Source organism: Dermacentor albipictus, chromosome 2, assembly GCF_038994185.2.
Source record: "Dermacentor albipictus isolate Rhodes 1998 colony chromosome 2, USDA_Dalb.pri_finalv2, whole genome shotgun sequence".
NCBI classification, from domain to species: Eukaryota; Metazoa; Arthropoda; class Arachnida; order Ixodida; family Ixodidae; genus Dermacentor; species Dermacentor albipictus.
The window spans coordinates 4,081,354-4,097,736 of record NC_091822.1 but is presented as its reverse complement, the minus strand read 5'-3'; positions in this window follow the sequence as shown (position 1 = coordinate 4,097,736).

Genomic DNA, 16,383 nt, shown 5'->3' with positions numbered 1-16,383 from the left:
CGCTTCCTTCTAGTGGTGCCAGAGCGTCTCCGGCCAGCAATCCTTCAGGCTATGCACGATGACCCTACCTCCGGGCACTTAGGCACTGTGCGCACACTTTATCGCATTCAAGAACGCTTTTACTGGCCCCGGATGCGACATTCGGTTGAGTTTTATGTCGCCAGCTGCATACAGTGCCAGCGTCGGAAACGCCCAACCACTGCCCCATCTGGTCTCCTTCAACCTGTGCCGCCTTCCAGCTCACCCTTTCGGCAAGTTGGAATTGATCTGTTAGGCCCTTTTCCGAAGTCATCTAAGGGGAACCGCTGGATAATTGTCTGCGCCGACTATTTCACACGCTATTGCGAGACGGCGGCTATACCATCAGCAACTGCCACCGAAGTGTCGCTTTTCTTACTTCACGCTATTGTTCTCCGACATGGACCACCTGGTGTTATCATAAGCGACCGGGGACGTCAATTCACGGCGGATATAGTGGAAGAGCTTGCGCGTTTGTGTCACTCGCACCTCAGACACTCGACGCCATATCATCCGCAAACAAACGGCCTCACTGAGCGCACTAATCGAACGATCACAAATATGCTTTCCATGTATGTTGCGTCCGATCACAAGAATTGGGATGAAGTTCTACCGTTTATTACTTACGCATATAACACCGCCAAGCACGAGACAACCGGCTACAGCCCCTTCTTCCTTCTATATGCTCGGCTGCCCCGGTATACGCTCGACACTGTCCTCCCTTTTTACCACCACGACAATCCTACGGTCGCCGATACGCTGTGCCTCGCTGAAGAGGCTCGGAGACTTGCGCGTCTTCGGACTTTGGCATCGCAAGAAAACTCCAAAGCCCGCTACGACGCACGACATCGGCCAGTTACATATAACCCTGGTGATCTCGTTTGGCTTTGGACGCCCACAAGGAAGCGCGGTTTGTGTCAAAAGCTGCTGGCAAACTACGATGGACCGTATGTTGTCATCGACAAAGTCAGCGAAGTGAACTATACTCTCGCGCGTCTCACGAACACTGGTAGACGTTCTGCTAGGACACACGTCGCGTATGTCGCACGGTTGAAATCATGCACGCCACGACAAGCTAGTTGACTCGCCCAGGGGGCTTTGTCTGCGAGGGGAGGTATGTTACGTCCAAGCGCGTCAAAGGGACGCGGGGATCAAGAAGAGAGAGGAAGAGGAGAACGAAGACTGTGCAGCGGCCATTCCTGTTCTTCGTAGCCTGCCGTTCTTGTTCTCGCACGCCTAAATAAACCCCTTTTCCCCGTGCTTGTAACAATATATATATATATATATTAGCACATATGCTCCTCTGAACTGCATTTCGTACAATTTAGTCCAAAAGATGTCTATGGTGCGGTCAAGTTTGCCCCCTTTGGGTTGTATTTTGTCCCCAAACAATAATCGTCATTTATCTTGCCCACATTTCCTTTCTTTAATGCTGCGAGGCCGGTACTTCCTAGTCACGAACGGCTTGTGCGTAATCAGCTTGACACAGCAGTCTCGACAGTAAAGTATCGAGCACCGAGTTTTCAAGAAAGGAAATATGCAAGTAAGGCAGATATGACGATTATCGCTGTAGGACAAGACAAGCCCGAAAGGGCGTAAACTTTTTTTAGAGTGTACTGTGGACTGTCAGTGGCTGTGAAATCTTCAACGTCTAGCTCTTCTCTCTCTTTCGAGATAAAATTTAATTGCATCTAGAGAAGCCCCAGCCCCAGGCTTGGAAAACTATTCTCCATGTTAGACGGCAAGGGACTAAAGAAAGGAAGTGAGAAAAAAAAGAAAAAATGCACACTGACTTACACTTACATCCGTGCGAAATGCACTATCACAAAATTGATTTTCTCATTGCCTTTGTGGAGCACAGCTCACATATATTTTTGGTTGCATCACAAATCGTGTATTGTGTGGCTACTGAATTCCTAAAGACAGCCTTCACTGTTACAAAGCCTCTGCAAATATAAATCAATGATCCCTGTCCTAGTTAACACAACAGGCGGGTACATGTATGGCATGCTAGACAAATAATTCTAAATAAATCCCTCTTGAGCGCATGGCCGTTAACGAGACCTTTAGCATTTTTAAATGTAAGTTTAGCTCTGAAGTGGTTAAATTGGTGATACAGCCATGGTCTCGAGGTAGCATTTTCTTGAATCTGCTGTGTGTAAAACACACTCACGATTGTTGACGGTTGCATTGTTACAATTGCAATCAGCAGAGAGACCTAATCTCGGCCTACATAGCTATACATACTAAAGGGCTCAGAGCACATATTCAACATTCCACCATCTTGCTTGAGTACCATCTCGTTTGCTTGAAAGTGGTGAGCTCTCAGGCTACATTTTCTAGAACCATTGTTATTCACTAGCCTCCACTTTCAAAGATGTTTGCATGTGCTGCAACATCACTATTTCCCCTTCGGGGTGAGAGAAAGCTCTATTAGAACTGTTTATGACATCTGGGCCTTCTTTGTAACCCCTGGTATTTAGAGGCATACTTGATCAAGTGCCTTTACAAATTCACTGTCCTTCGTTATTAAATGTGACCACTGTAACTGCAAAAAGACCATTGAACACCTCCCCTGTCAGTCTTTGATGTCCAATGCCAGCCCTATTAGAGTGTACCCACACAACTGGATAGTCGACCTTTCACAGAGGCTAGGATCCTGGGTGCTTGGCCATATTAATGTAGAAAGCTATGCATACATGCTCTTATGACTTTCTCAAATAAACGAATCTGAAAAGATACTTATAGACACCATCTGTCTTTTGTGCGAGTGAACTGTCTCGACTTGCCTCCTTTTTTTCTTTTAAACCCTCATACCCTCACCCCCATGCAGGGTAGCCAACTGGATGTACGTCTGGTTAACTTACCCGGCCTTCCTTGTTCCTTTCTTTCTCTCTCAGATGTAAACCCCATGCAGGAAAACTAAAAAGGAAAACTAAAAACCGCACAATATCTAGTCAGCCATACCTGTTGAAACTAAGATTTCAGACGTGTAAATGCACCTAAAATACAAGTACAAAAGAAAGGACAACACACATGTAGCACATGCACTACTGATTCATGTGCTTTCTTTTAATTGTCCTTGTATCTTATATACTTTTACAAGCCTGCAATGCTGAACCAACTCGCCCAACTACCTACATTGCTTAAACCAATTCAATTAATATTTTGGTTAATGTATACCCAAGAATTCGTGCGATGACTGGCAGATTCTTCTCTTGCAGAACTTCATCCGACCAAACACCAGAAAAAAGAGTGATGCTGATAGAGACACACAAGTTTTTTTGGCAGTGGAATATGTTAACTGGACAAACTACTGCAAGCGTTGCATAGCAACATGCATTGAAGCTGGTGAGCAAGTTGAAGTGCATGATCTGCAAATTTTCTGCCAATAATTTGCATTGTCAGACATCTGTGACGAAGGTGCAGAAAGGATTGCTGGCATCTGGACCAGGTTCTTGCTAAGTTCGTAGCAACTGCTATTACACTGGAGAACAAAATAAAGCAACCACTGTGCCACATAAAGCAGTATTCTCGCTTGTTGCTTAATCCAGCAAGGACAGAAAAAGAGTGGGGAATGCTGCCTTCCAAGCTTAATTACAAGCAATGCAAAAGCAACCTTGGAAATCGAATCAACTGCATCATTCTGGGCAGAAATGGGAGAAGTAAAAAGATAGGATGACATGCAAGAGTACAGAAATATTTGTACTTTGGCCCAGCACATATTAATTTTATATTATTGCTGCAACTGAAGGAAGCTATGCTAAAAAAAAAAGAGCATCAGCTGGGCTTGGAGTTGAAAAACTGCATGCCATAACCACAATATCAGCTTTTGCCATGATTGGCAGGAGCTATGTCAACGTGTACAAGCATCAATGACCAGCAAATTAAAGTCCACCAAACAGGAAGTGGACTAAGCGAGACATTTGCTTGAGCTTTGGCAAAGTGTTATCACCTGGCATTTCTACTTTCACGGCCTCATCAATAAAATAATGTCGCATAAGTAATACAATATTGCTTTTGCTGTAATGGACTTTTTATTGTGTATTTGCTTATGTTAGTATACGATTTTTTGATGTAGTTTTATAGGTGCAACAAAGCACAAAATTTTTTGTTATAGTTTTTATTGAAAGATTTCAATAATGGGGTTGTTACTCTTACATGTTTTTATGCCAACCCAGTAGCCCAAGTTGTATATTAGCTTGTGCCACTAGATGTGTGGATGTGTTATGTTTGTGATGCCATCGTGTTCGCTGCGTTGTCGTCATTCCAGCTTTGTCATGCGACTCTCACGCTACCTGCGTTGGAACCAGATGACTCACATGAAAAGATTCAGGTGTCTCAGCAGCAGCACACCCACTCGTTGTTGGTCACCTCCGTTTGAGATTCAAAAGGAAGTTTCACATGAGTGTTCATTTCGAATCACCAATAGCAATACCTCACCTTGGCATAGCCAACTACCTGTAAAATACTTCACATAACATCAATTTTCACATTGCGTGGGATTTACGCAAGTTTATCTCATAGTTTTCATGTAGAGCCTTTTGGACCTTTATGTGGGGGATAATAAAATGGCTTTTCAAGTCTAGCTCCTCTGAAATATATATAATTCGACACCTTGCATGCTAAGTTGCAGCTTCTTAAGTCCCAAACTGGCATCAAGAAAGCCAGGACTGTAAAATGATACTGGGCTGGACATATCAGTTTCCAAAAATTTATGTTGCGTTCTTGACCTCCTTTCCAGAGTTCCTGTGATAAGTTTGTGTGAAAAGACATTCTCAAAGCTAACATATGTAGAGACCAGGCTGAGAAGCTTTATGTCAAGAATGGCTTAGCTGGCTGATGGTGCCTTTGGTGGAGCAATGAATTGCATTTTTTTATTATGTTATGAAGATAAAGAACACCATAGCATGCAGACTTATGCTGCAGAAAGAAAGCAAGAAGCGAATGAGTAATTGCAAAGTGATCTGCATATTGTATCCCAGCTGTATTGTGCATGCCACATTACCAGAGAATCCTGCTGACCTTTAATTAACCTTTCCAGCGCAACATGTCTTTATCAAGCCATACCTTTACATTGGGTTGATATATGCAAGGATGCCCTTTCACCTTCATGTAAGCTTAGCTCTGTCAACAGCAGATGCACTAAAGCTGAACACTCTTGCTACCTACTTCACATATTGCAACTGAAATGAAGGAAACCCAAGTCTTAACAGTAAACTTTTAAACAGTGCATTTAAATACTTGTGCAACCTTCTTTTTGGAAAGACCATGTGGTGCCTAGAGATGTAGCTTGACAAGTAAGAAACTGATGCGCTTTTATCTAAAAATAGAATTGATTGATGTTTTGTGGGACAAGGTGCCTGGTGTCTCAATGAGCACACTTTATGGCTGAGAATATTTTTGCCATTGTGTCAGCTTTGAAAACTTGTCAGAATCTTTAATCCTGGTGCATTAGAAAACACCTTGACAGAAAATGAATGTAACCCTTGATGTCATTGATAGACCAGTTCTGAAAACAATTCGGTGAATACAGCAGAATGAAATGCAGAGAACTTAGGTGGGAAATAGGTAAGCAATTTACCAACCACATTATGAATGCAAGCAGCTGACACTTAATAGAATAAGAAAGCCCTGGAGCAAGTCTCTGGCTTGCAGTGCAAGACCTGTGCACACTTATGATGATATTGCAGTATACATGGCAGGGACGGGACCATTCAACCTTACGCACTGTAACACTCTGTATATCTCTTTGAAATCTTCTTGTACCAACATGTACAAACTGCATGTTGCAAACAGTAAAATCATTGTTATTGTCCTACAGACAGTTTCCACGTTTATTGGATTCTCATTTTAACAGCTGACTTTAAGCTTCCATACTGAGAGCTGGACAAGTAAGTGCGTTTTTGAAAGAGTAGAAATAGTGCACAAAGTATGAGGGACAGTGAAAACGCAACAGGAGCACTGACTTGCAACTGAATTTTTTATTCAGGTATACATACAAGAATAATATACACACCATGTGGCCTTCTTGTGGCCAAACTTGGCCTTCTTTGTGGAGCAAAGACAGTTGGCAAAAATGAGACGCACAAAGGTAGAGAGGTTTTGGTATAGCCTGTACAGTGAAAGATCCACTCAAGATCCAGGTGCTGTACCGTATCTTCAGAAGATAAAGCATTTATCTAAACACGAGCACAGGGTGTAAATGATCGCACTCCGATGCATGTGATACATAATGACAATTACCACGAAAGCCTATCACATTACTATTACTTCCACAGGTAATTTTCATGGCTACTATGGAATGGCTGTCTCACTGCACCACAACCTATAGCAACTAATACACTGGGCATTTCAAATGGTTCATGAAAGCGGGTTGGGCCCTGGCCAGTCTGAAGCAGCGGCACTCGAGAGACACTTTTCAACGCTCAGCCTTGTGTGAGTCACTTGACACTCGTCACGGACATTTGCTGACATTGCCTTCAGGCGGGAACAGGCCTTTCTGTTAGATTAGCGTTTCACGTCCAGGCTTTCGTTACTAGGCTTCTGCGCGCGTAAGGCGACGTGAAATGTTTGAATGCACTTTGCTCATCGACAAAAGGCGCCCTTACTTTGCACAGCGATTTGGAAATGTGTATGCACCCTACATCGACGTCAATGCCGACGCGCACCACTTCTGCGTTTTCGAGCTCGAGAGCAGTGTGTCGACGTGGTGTCCAAGGCCAAACAGGCATCCGACTTTGCCAGAAGGCGTACACACAACTTAAAGAATCGCTACATACGACACACCCTGCAATATGCATGATCCGTGTCGGCACCGTATGCAGTCGGCGCTGTGCTACCACGACTCTTCGAAACCGACAGTCCAAATGAGGCGACATGTGGTGATGTTTCGTGGATGCAGCACAGTTCGTTCGAAGCTTCTGTAGCTTCGTAACGGCAACGTTATTCGTACTCGCCGATATTACACAGTGACCCAATATGCAGTCGGCGCTGTGCTACCACGACTCTTCGAAACCGACAGTCCGAATGATGCGACATGTCGTGCTGTTTCGTGGATGCAGCACAGTTCGTTCGAAGCTTCTGTAGCTTCGTAACAGCAACGTTATTCGTACTCGCCGATATTACACAGTGATTCAATACTACAGTACACACCACACAGCCACAAGGAATCGCAGCGGTCCTCCCACTGCGTGCACGCGTGTGTAGGCGCCGACAGTCATTTTCGATTTTAAAACGCAGCACAAAATAAATGCTTTATTTATTTAGGCGTAGTGTATTTAACAACAAAACGATAACGTTAGCATTTCATGCATTTTTTACTAAGTTTTCTTTTTGTGACGTCATCATGCGTGGCAGCAGCGGACTCCACTTGGGGTCGTCTGCTGCCACGCGCTAACCCCCCTCCGCCGCTCCGTGGAGGGTGGGGACAACCGTGTCGTCTGCTACGGAGTCCGCCGTATTTGTGCCCACTTCTTTCATCGCGCTTCGGGAGCGCGCACTGGCGCCGAACGCGTTTCCTTGAAAGTAAGCTGTTTTTCTCGCCGAACGACACGTATCATTATGAATAGAAGGCGAATGACTCAAATGATAAAATGTCACACTTTCGGCGAAGTCAAGAACCTCAGTGGCTGCTATCAGAAGGCAGTCATTCTTCGAAAGCGCACACACACAAATGAGGCTGAAGTGGGGTATTTGGAATGTATTGCGACATCCAATATTTTATGAAACCTCTTATATTCTCTGGCCTTAAAAAGTTCGCGTCGAGTTAACTGAATATTTCTTTTTCATTACAGCAAAGCACTTATGTAGAAATCACTGAAAGAATCCACAAAAAATATGGTGTAGTGATCAAAAGCTTTGCGACACCGCTGCATCAATTTATTACAACAATGTGCGAAAAATATGAAAACACTATAGAAAAAAGTTATAAAAGTACACACCAGCTATGTGCACACTATCAAAACTGTGGTTTCACTGCAAGTTTACTGCAGCACACGTTTTGCTTCCGCGGCCGTTGACTTCTTTCTTTTCAAGCTGACGCAGGTGAATGCGTAACCTCATTCGGGCATAGGTGGAAATGAGAAGCTTCTGAACAGTTGCACTGTGCACTTGGCAAGCATTCACGTTGAACTTAACCATTTTGCTCAAGTACGTCACAACAGCCTGTAAAGGAGATTGTACAGTAAGAAGGCTTTCGGTCCATTCTGTGATTCCCTTGAATAGCTCCTCGCACGACTTCAGAATACTCATTACTTGAGCACTGGGGTAATGCAGGTTGTCGCCGTTCCGGATGTATTCTTTTAGCCTTGTCAGGTAAGAATGCTGACTGTCTGTCGAACCTAGCAGAGCAGTTTTGCACTGCTCGCAACTGCTTATCTTTTTGATAATGCCTTTCACGAGGAATCTGGCAATATGAAAGAGGGTGCTACATTCTGTAGATGTCAGCTCTTCAATGAAGAGTATCTCAGAATCATCGATTTCAGATGGGTCTGGTTCAGCCAGCTCACGCTTGCCATCTGTCAGTAGATCAACCAGATACTCCGAATGATCGACAGCATAGCTGGTTGTCTTCGGCGTGCGCCAAAATTGGCTAATGCACACAACTTTGAGAGCATATTTCATGTCCAATGCATCTGGAACCGGCTTCTTCAGGCGAACAACAGAGAAAAGGTTTTCCAGGCAATCTTGCAGTATTCTGCCAGTTAGAAAGAAAGTGTAACCTTCAGAGCTCAAAAGAATGTCCTGGAGTTGAAGTACAGCAGTAGTGGTGATTAGAAGGCCTGCCTGTGATGGCTTCCACTGCGAGGTGCTGCCCATATTCATGCCTTGAAAAGTATTGATGGCCAGCTTGAGAGTACAGACAGCTTCATAATGCTTCTCCATGTCTTGAAGACTAAGAGAAACGGAGGGGTGGCGCGATGACATCAGAGTATACCACCTTGATACAAGTTCTAAAAACCATGCTGTGCTTTCGGCTTCTTGCTCCAGTATTTTTTCTTTCACCAAGTACCGGATTGCAGCGGGGGTCTCTTTGAAAAATTGCACTGCAAGTCCCACTTTCATCTTTGTGAAATGTCCCGAGGAAACATGTGCTTCAGAAAGCTTCGGCGCGAGCTTCAGCTCCCTTTCTTTGTCGAACTCTAGGACAGCACGTACGTGCTCTAGTTTCACATCCTTTGAAGGTAGGTTGTGCTCGCTGACGGTTGCATCACTTAATGTGAACACGATAGAGTTTAGAAGCTGACCCTTGATATTCTTGAGCACATGGGCAGCATCTGCATTGAAAACTAACTCCATTTCACTGAATGACGGATGTGTTATAAAGCACGTAGTCTTGGAGTTCCGATGGCTGGAAAAACCGAGATCGCGCCACATCGCTCGGTTTGATGCGCCCATATCTGACGTTGCTGCTCGGACTCTGAGCGAAATATCTGCACACAGGCGGACAATTTCGAGAACGCAGTCCTTGAGAGTACTGCCGTCGACGTGGCTCCCAGTAAAATGGTATGCGATCTCCTGTTTCCATCGGTTGTTGAGGCCTCCTACCATGAACACCAGTGCATGACTAGCGGGATTATCTGGCTTAGGTGGAAGCGTCACACCTCCGAACACGGTGTCTTCAGCAGGGTCAAGCTGAAACCCTTGCGCTATCTCCATTTCGTCAAGGAACAAAACACAGTCTCTTTCAATGTCTTCCATGCCTTGCGCTTTGATCCTGAGGAGTTCAACAACATCATTCAAAATTCCCGGCGAGAATTTCAACCCCTGGAGGCGACGATTCAATGTTCTATCTGTCGGCAGTGGATACCCGAGCTGTATCAGTGCTCTGTAGCCAGACTTTCCGCAAGCGAACTTCAGTTGCAGCCCCTGTTTAATTGTCTGCGACGATCACGTATAACCTTAATTGCTGCTTCTCGTAAGCGCCTGCACTTTTCGGGAGTGATTTGTGCATGCAGGCACGCAACACCCCGGCATGTCTTCCTCGTCTTGCGGCCAAGAAAAATTGCAACCGACGGGAAACAGGCCGCCGCAACTGACGCAGGCGGGACGGGGAGGGGGCACAAATATGGCGCGCGTCCTCGCCGAGGCGGCACTGACCCTTTCAAAGGATGTCCCCACCCTCCACGGAGCGGCGGAGGGGGGCGCGCGCATCGAGGCACCCTTAAAGTCCCTCTAGAGGGACCTTAGGCACCCTACCACAACGTTACTAATTTAGACTATTATAGACTAGCTTCAGTTTTAAAACTCGGCGCCGTTGTGCGGAACCGCCACCCGCCTGCGCGTTCGCGGCGCTGTAGTCGCGCCCGGCTTCACTTCCTCACTAGCTGGCTACGCGGGCGGGCCGGACTAAGCACGCGGTGCAGCGTTGGTGTATTCTGTGGTTCGTTGTTGGCGGCGAATTTCAGCAAGCATGTCATCCGTGAAACTGTAGCCTTCGCCGAGTTTCTTAAGAATATCAGCAGACGATGCCGACGTGCTGCGTACCTGGCTGCATAGGCCGCTAGCGGAACGATGTCGACAGTTCGGCGCACCACTTTTTCTGTGCTCCCAGCAATGCGACGCTTCGCTCGGCGTGAAACAGAGCGATTCCTCATGCCGACCGGGAACTCACTGCGAAATGAACGGCACGCGCTCGTGCCACTGCTCCCGCGTTCGTCGTCGTCTTCCATAGCTGGCTGTGTGGCCGTTCATCTTTCCAGCGTAGAATTCACTTCACTTCTGTCGTCGTAATGGGGAGGCCGCGTTTACGGGGGTATGAGCCATTGCTTAAGGGAGTATGAGCCACTCATGGTCATACGTAACGGAAAGATTTAATTTTGAAGAAATTTAATTTCGAAGAATCACAAGCAGCAAATCGCAGGCGAAGGCTGCTAACCACGCCGCAGAGCAAACTCGAGACATCGAACGCAAGCGACAACTGCGGACATACCGTCAGTGACGTCGTTCTCTCTCGCAGCCATTTGTGTGTGTAACCTCATAACTGAGAAATGCTTTAATGAACCCTCGGGATTAAACCAGTGATAAACACAGGGGCCGCACGTTTCAGCTTCGCTGATTAAGCATCTTCACGGAATAAAAAATCCGACTTGTTTTTTGTGTGAATGTGGCTTGTGTGTACAAAGACCAACCTCATCTTTCTTTTTGTAGCGCTTCTTTGGCGTGGTGAGAAGCTTCGGTGGGGATGAAGATCATCCTACAATCACGCACTTTGGCCAGATATTCAGGCTCGTGAGCCTAAACTGCGCGAAACGTGACGACAGGAAGAAACAACATTTAGAAACGCAGCTTCTGCGCTTCGCTGTATGCGTTTCTTCCTTTCGTGCAGTTTACCCTTCTTTCAGTATTAACGAGCTGGCGCGATAAATCTTATTGCTGTAGGTGGATACCGCTTTCTCGTGGTATCCCTAATTCGGACAAGGGAGAACGCTAGCGAGCGTGAAACACGTGCAAACTGCCCGTCCGCGCGAGCTCAAGGCTGTGACGAGGCGTCCATCGCTACTAGATACTTTTCAGTTGTAAAACTCCGCCTGGGAGCGGCGCGAGAACGTGACCCTCTGCCGTCTCCTCTCGCGAGGTGGCGCTTACGCCACGGTTGGCCTAGTGTTCCTGTATATGCTCCCTGCGGGAGCATATACAGGAACACTAGGTTGGCCCGGTTGGCTACAGAAGCTTGCCAAGGCAGCAGCGCGCCGCTGACTCAATGCCAGTTTTTTCTTTTCTTTTGCTGCTTTTCGTGGCGCTAAGTATTCAAAGAATAGTATTTTTACATTGTGCACTCTGTAAAAAGCAGCTAATAGGTGAATGAAGAGGACAGTGAGGCTTTTCATTTGTGGCATGTTTTATGTACAGATGAAAAAAATGATAGGACCGGTACAACGCCGGATTGATGAATCTAAGCATGATACATCGATATTCACAAAAGACGCGCTTTCTTGGTTGCTACAGCTACCTTGCGACTGCTTTCTAGATGACAGTTTGTATCCCTGGAGTAAAAATGCATCCGCATAACAATGAAGAAATTCAGTACTTCGCAAGTGAACGCGAACAAATGCTCTGCACAACCAAGAAGAGAAAGGCAGCACCCCTCTAGATCATCTAAAACCTTCCAAAATATCTCTCCGCAAAGGCCTGCCTCATCCAGGGAAGCTGACACACTTTTGTTAGCAGTCTTCATAAAGCCCAGCATCTTTGGCGTCGGGTGCTTTAAGGAACCTTGCTTGAGACTTCTGCACTCAATTAAGTAACTGTCGCAGCCAAATGCTGGGATTTCAAAGCTTATGTCCGCTATGCATAGTTCACATGGTGCGCCCTTTCTGACCTTATGAATGACATATCCACACAGATAATAAACAGCATTGCCCCTTAGGGAGCATAAGTGTTCTCGTTGCAAGCACATTCTGGTGAGCTGCTTGGCTCCAGGCAACTTATCAAAGCCGCCTCAATGGCATTGCGAAAACTTTTTTTTTTTACTGGCAGCCTTCTCTCATCTGCTTAAATGTGTCGATGACGCCGACGAGCACAGACAGGGCCTGACATACCTTCCACTCTAGCACGTAGCGCTGTTTTAACAGGTGTATACAGGCTTAGAAGGCGGAATCTGCGGGAAGTTGATTACAGTAGGATGGTACTCATCACAATCGAAGGAACGCACTGGTCCAATCTATTGCTGAAAAAACGTGAGTGAGGGAATTTCCTAGAAAACAGTGCAACGTGTACGCAGTCACAACAAATGTGAACAGTGTGCCTTACCTCCAGTGAATCTTGATAATTAACTGGCTGTCGAAACATAGAGCGCAACTGGACGCGGCAGATCATCGACAATGTCTAAAGTCGACATCAGAGTTACTCGCAGCGACTTTGTCGTTTGTTGTGATGCAAAAAGCTTCAGGTTCTTTTGAATTGCACTCTGTTCTGTCAAGTTTAGCTGTTCCGAAAAATCTTTGATGACCTGAAATGATTAGTGCAACAAGTTTATAGCCCTTGGGAAATGCGCACGAAGTTCAAAGCCGGTGGCCTGGTACACTATTTCGTCGTAGAATGCTCACAAGTTTTTAATAAAACACACAAAAAAACAGGATTGAGAACAGACAAAGTGATAGTTAGAAAGGGCGCGGCACCCTCCCTATAGCTATCACTTCATCTCTTTCTCGTGGTTTTTCTTGTTTCATTGCCGTTTCATTGTTCCATTGCAGGCATGTTTGCTCACAAGGCGAGCAGAATTTTTGAGGCAAACAAATCAGAAACGCGAGCAAAACGTGGCACGCTGCTGCGCTCATCGGCGTCTCTGTCCGCCCGCACAAACGTTGCGCGCACCGCCCGCCTTCGGGCCGATAGTGTCGCGCGCGCCACCCCGCGGGCGCGACAGAAAGGGGTCAGGTGCCGCGGCGGAGTTTGACAACTGAAACTAATCTAGTAACGTTGGAGGCGTCTGCAGTGGAGCCCGATTAAAGTCCCTTGATGATTTGAAAGTAGCGACACTCTTTGAACTCTGCCGCCGCCGCGCGACCTCCTCGCCTCCTCCTCGCCCCTTGTGCGTTCCCCCCGCGGTAACCAATTTTGCCCCCGTTGTTATGCACGACGATTGGTCTCCCTGCCGTTGCCCTTGGAAACGCGCGGATCTTGAGTTTTGCTTGTATTTTTCTTTTTCGTTCGCGCCATTTTCCTCCTCAGCACGGCTGGCTCGGCGCTTTAGCTCGGCGTAGCGAACGTTTTACGCCGTGTTTCCTGCTATATGTGCTAGCGCTATGCCGGGCTGTTGCGCATATAACTGCAGCAAGAAGCCTGAAGATGGTTGAAGATGGATGCCGTTTTTATGATACCACAAGGAAAGCGTGACGGCTTGCGCAGGAAGCAGTGGCTGCATGACAATGGCCGAAAGAACTTTGTTCCGACAAAGAACAGCGTTGTTTGCGAGCTGAGGCGTCTTTCTTATAGCTCGTAGCAAAGCATCCCGTAATGCTGAATTTTTTTTCATTCTTCCGCTCACCACGCCCACCACGCTCATAAACGCTCACCAGCGTTTATGAGCGCTGGTGAGCAATACTTCCGAACAAGTATTTGTAAAGTTTCCCTTCCAACTCAGCATTGTAACTGACGCTTCTCGGAAGTATGAGTGGTATTTGCCCCTCATCCACTTTAATCCACCCTAATCCGCTATAATCGTCCTTAATTCACCTTAATCCATATTCATCTACTTTAGTCCACCCTTATCCTCCTTCATTCACTTTAATTCACTTTAGCCCACCATAATCCTCCTTAATGCACCTTAATCCTTCTAATCCATCCTCATCCTTCTTCATGCACTTTAATCCACCCTAATCCACTATAATCGTCCTTAATGCACCTCAACACATCTTCATCCACCCTAACCCACCTTCATCGAACTTAATCCAACCTTGTCCTCCTTTATGCACCGTAATCCACTTTCATCAACTTTAATCCACCTTAACCCTCCTTAATACACCCGAATTCATCTTAATCCAATCCTAATCAATCATTACTTTGCTAATCATTAATCATCTCCTATGCGCGGCTGCACATGCTTTGGTTCGCTTCCCGCCTTCCTTCGGTCACGTGATATTTTCTGTAGCCCACAACGGGACCTTGATACAGAGGTCTAAGGCTTTCGCTTAATAAGCCACACACAAAGGGATGTGTCACAAGCAATACTATATCAGACGCACGAAATAAAGCATCTCATCATGCGGCAGAAAAATTGTCTGGAGTATAGAACTCGCCTCAAAAGCTCCTTTTACATCGGTATACTCCGTTCATACGGCTTTAGGAAAAAACCAACCTCGTCATAAATGTTGCCTCTAGCATTATCGATGCTGCTGTTAGCATTTCTCAAAATTTTCAACCCCACTGGGGCGCGCAACTGGCCCAAAATAACACGCCTCCATAGAATCCTGCGGCCCGTCCGCGGTAGCCAAGGAGGAGTAGCGTGCCGTGCGCAGCCGGCGGGCGAGGAGAATCGAGGAGGAAAGCGCCGTGAGGAGGAGAGTGTCGCTACTTTCAAACATCAAGGGGCTTTAAGCCCGATGGAACAGCGTTGCCCTCTGGCGGCTGTCACAGAAGTGGCGACAGCGGCTATAAGCGCGCGGGCGGGGAGTTTTACAACTGAAGCAAGTCTAGTAACGTTGCCCTACCACGCGCGTGCACCCAGCGCCGGCCATTTCATAAAAGCAAAAACAAACAACAATGTGACGTCACATCTGGTAAAGTCAATTTGTCCTCCTTTCTCACCTTCTCTCAGCTAACGCATGCGCAGCGACCACGGAGCCCTCGGGGGCGATGCGCAGGTGGCACCGTGCCGTCATGGGAATGCCTGAACATCGCCCCCGAGTGCTCCGTGATCGCTGCGCATGCGTGAGCTGAGAAAAGGTGAGAAAGGAGAACAACTCTCTTTCGCAGGATGTGACGTCACATTGTTGCTTGTTTTTACTTTTTTGAAAGAGCTACTCTCGAACGTAGATTAGCCATTGCCGTCGTGTCGGCTGCAAGACGTTCTTTGCGCGCTTGGCGCGCTTTTGTGCGTGTCGAGAGCGTATAACGTGCGCGATATTCGTGCGAGCGCAGTTTGACTTGAGCAATCGTGGGCTTGGACTCCGTGACATTTGCTTTCGTCATATGCGAATTAGGGGCTTGCCGACAGGTAAACCGCCGCTGTACTTAGGTGAATACCTTGTTTTCGTGGTCCTAAAATAAATAGCGCGTCGCTGCGATGGTGTCGACTTCAATCGAGTGCGGTAATTGCTGCGCATTACGGGCGATTTAATTGCACAATACGTGCTGCATTATCGGTGCAGATATAGAAAACTTATCCTGTGAGCCTTACTTCCGTCAGTCAGTCGGTTAGATGTTTCGCTCTTATCAATAATAATAATATTTGGGGTTTTACGTGCCAAAACCACTCTCTGATTATGAGGCACGCCGTAGTGGAGGACTCCGGAAATTTTGACCACCTGGGGTTCTTTAACGTGCACCTAAATCTAAGCACACGGGGGTTTTCGCATTTCGCCCCCATCGAAATGCGGCCGCCGTGGCCGGGATTCGATCCCGCGACCTCGTGCTCAGCAGCCCAACACCATAGCCACTGAGCAACCACGGCGGGTGCTCTTATCGAGTGCACATTTCTTGATATCCACTATAACGATCTGCTTCAAATATCGATAAGTGTCTATTGATCGTGCAGATGTTTTTTTTTTTTATTATTCACACAACTGGCGATGGGCAGCAGCGTTACGGCCGTGAGTTTTCCTTTCGAGCAAACCTTTTCAAATTGAAGTTTTCGCTCATGTTCGCGAGATAGCAAATTTAAGTGTTACACCCGCTGCTGTATTTTTCGATTCCATGTGACCT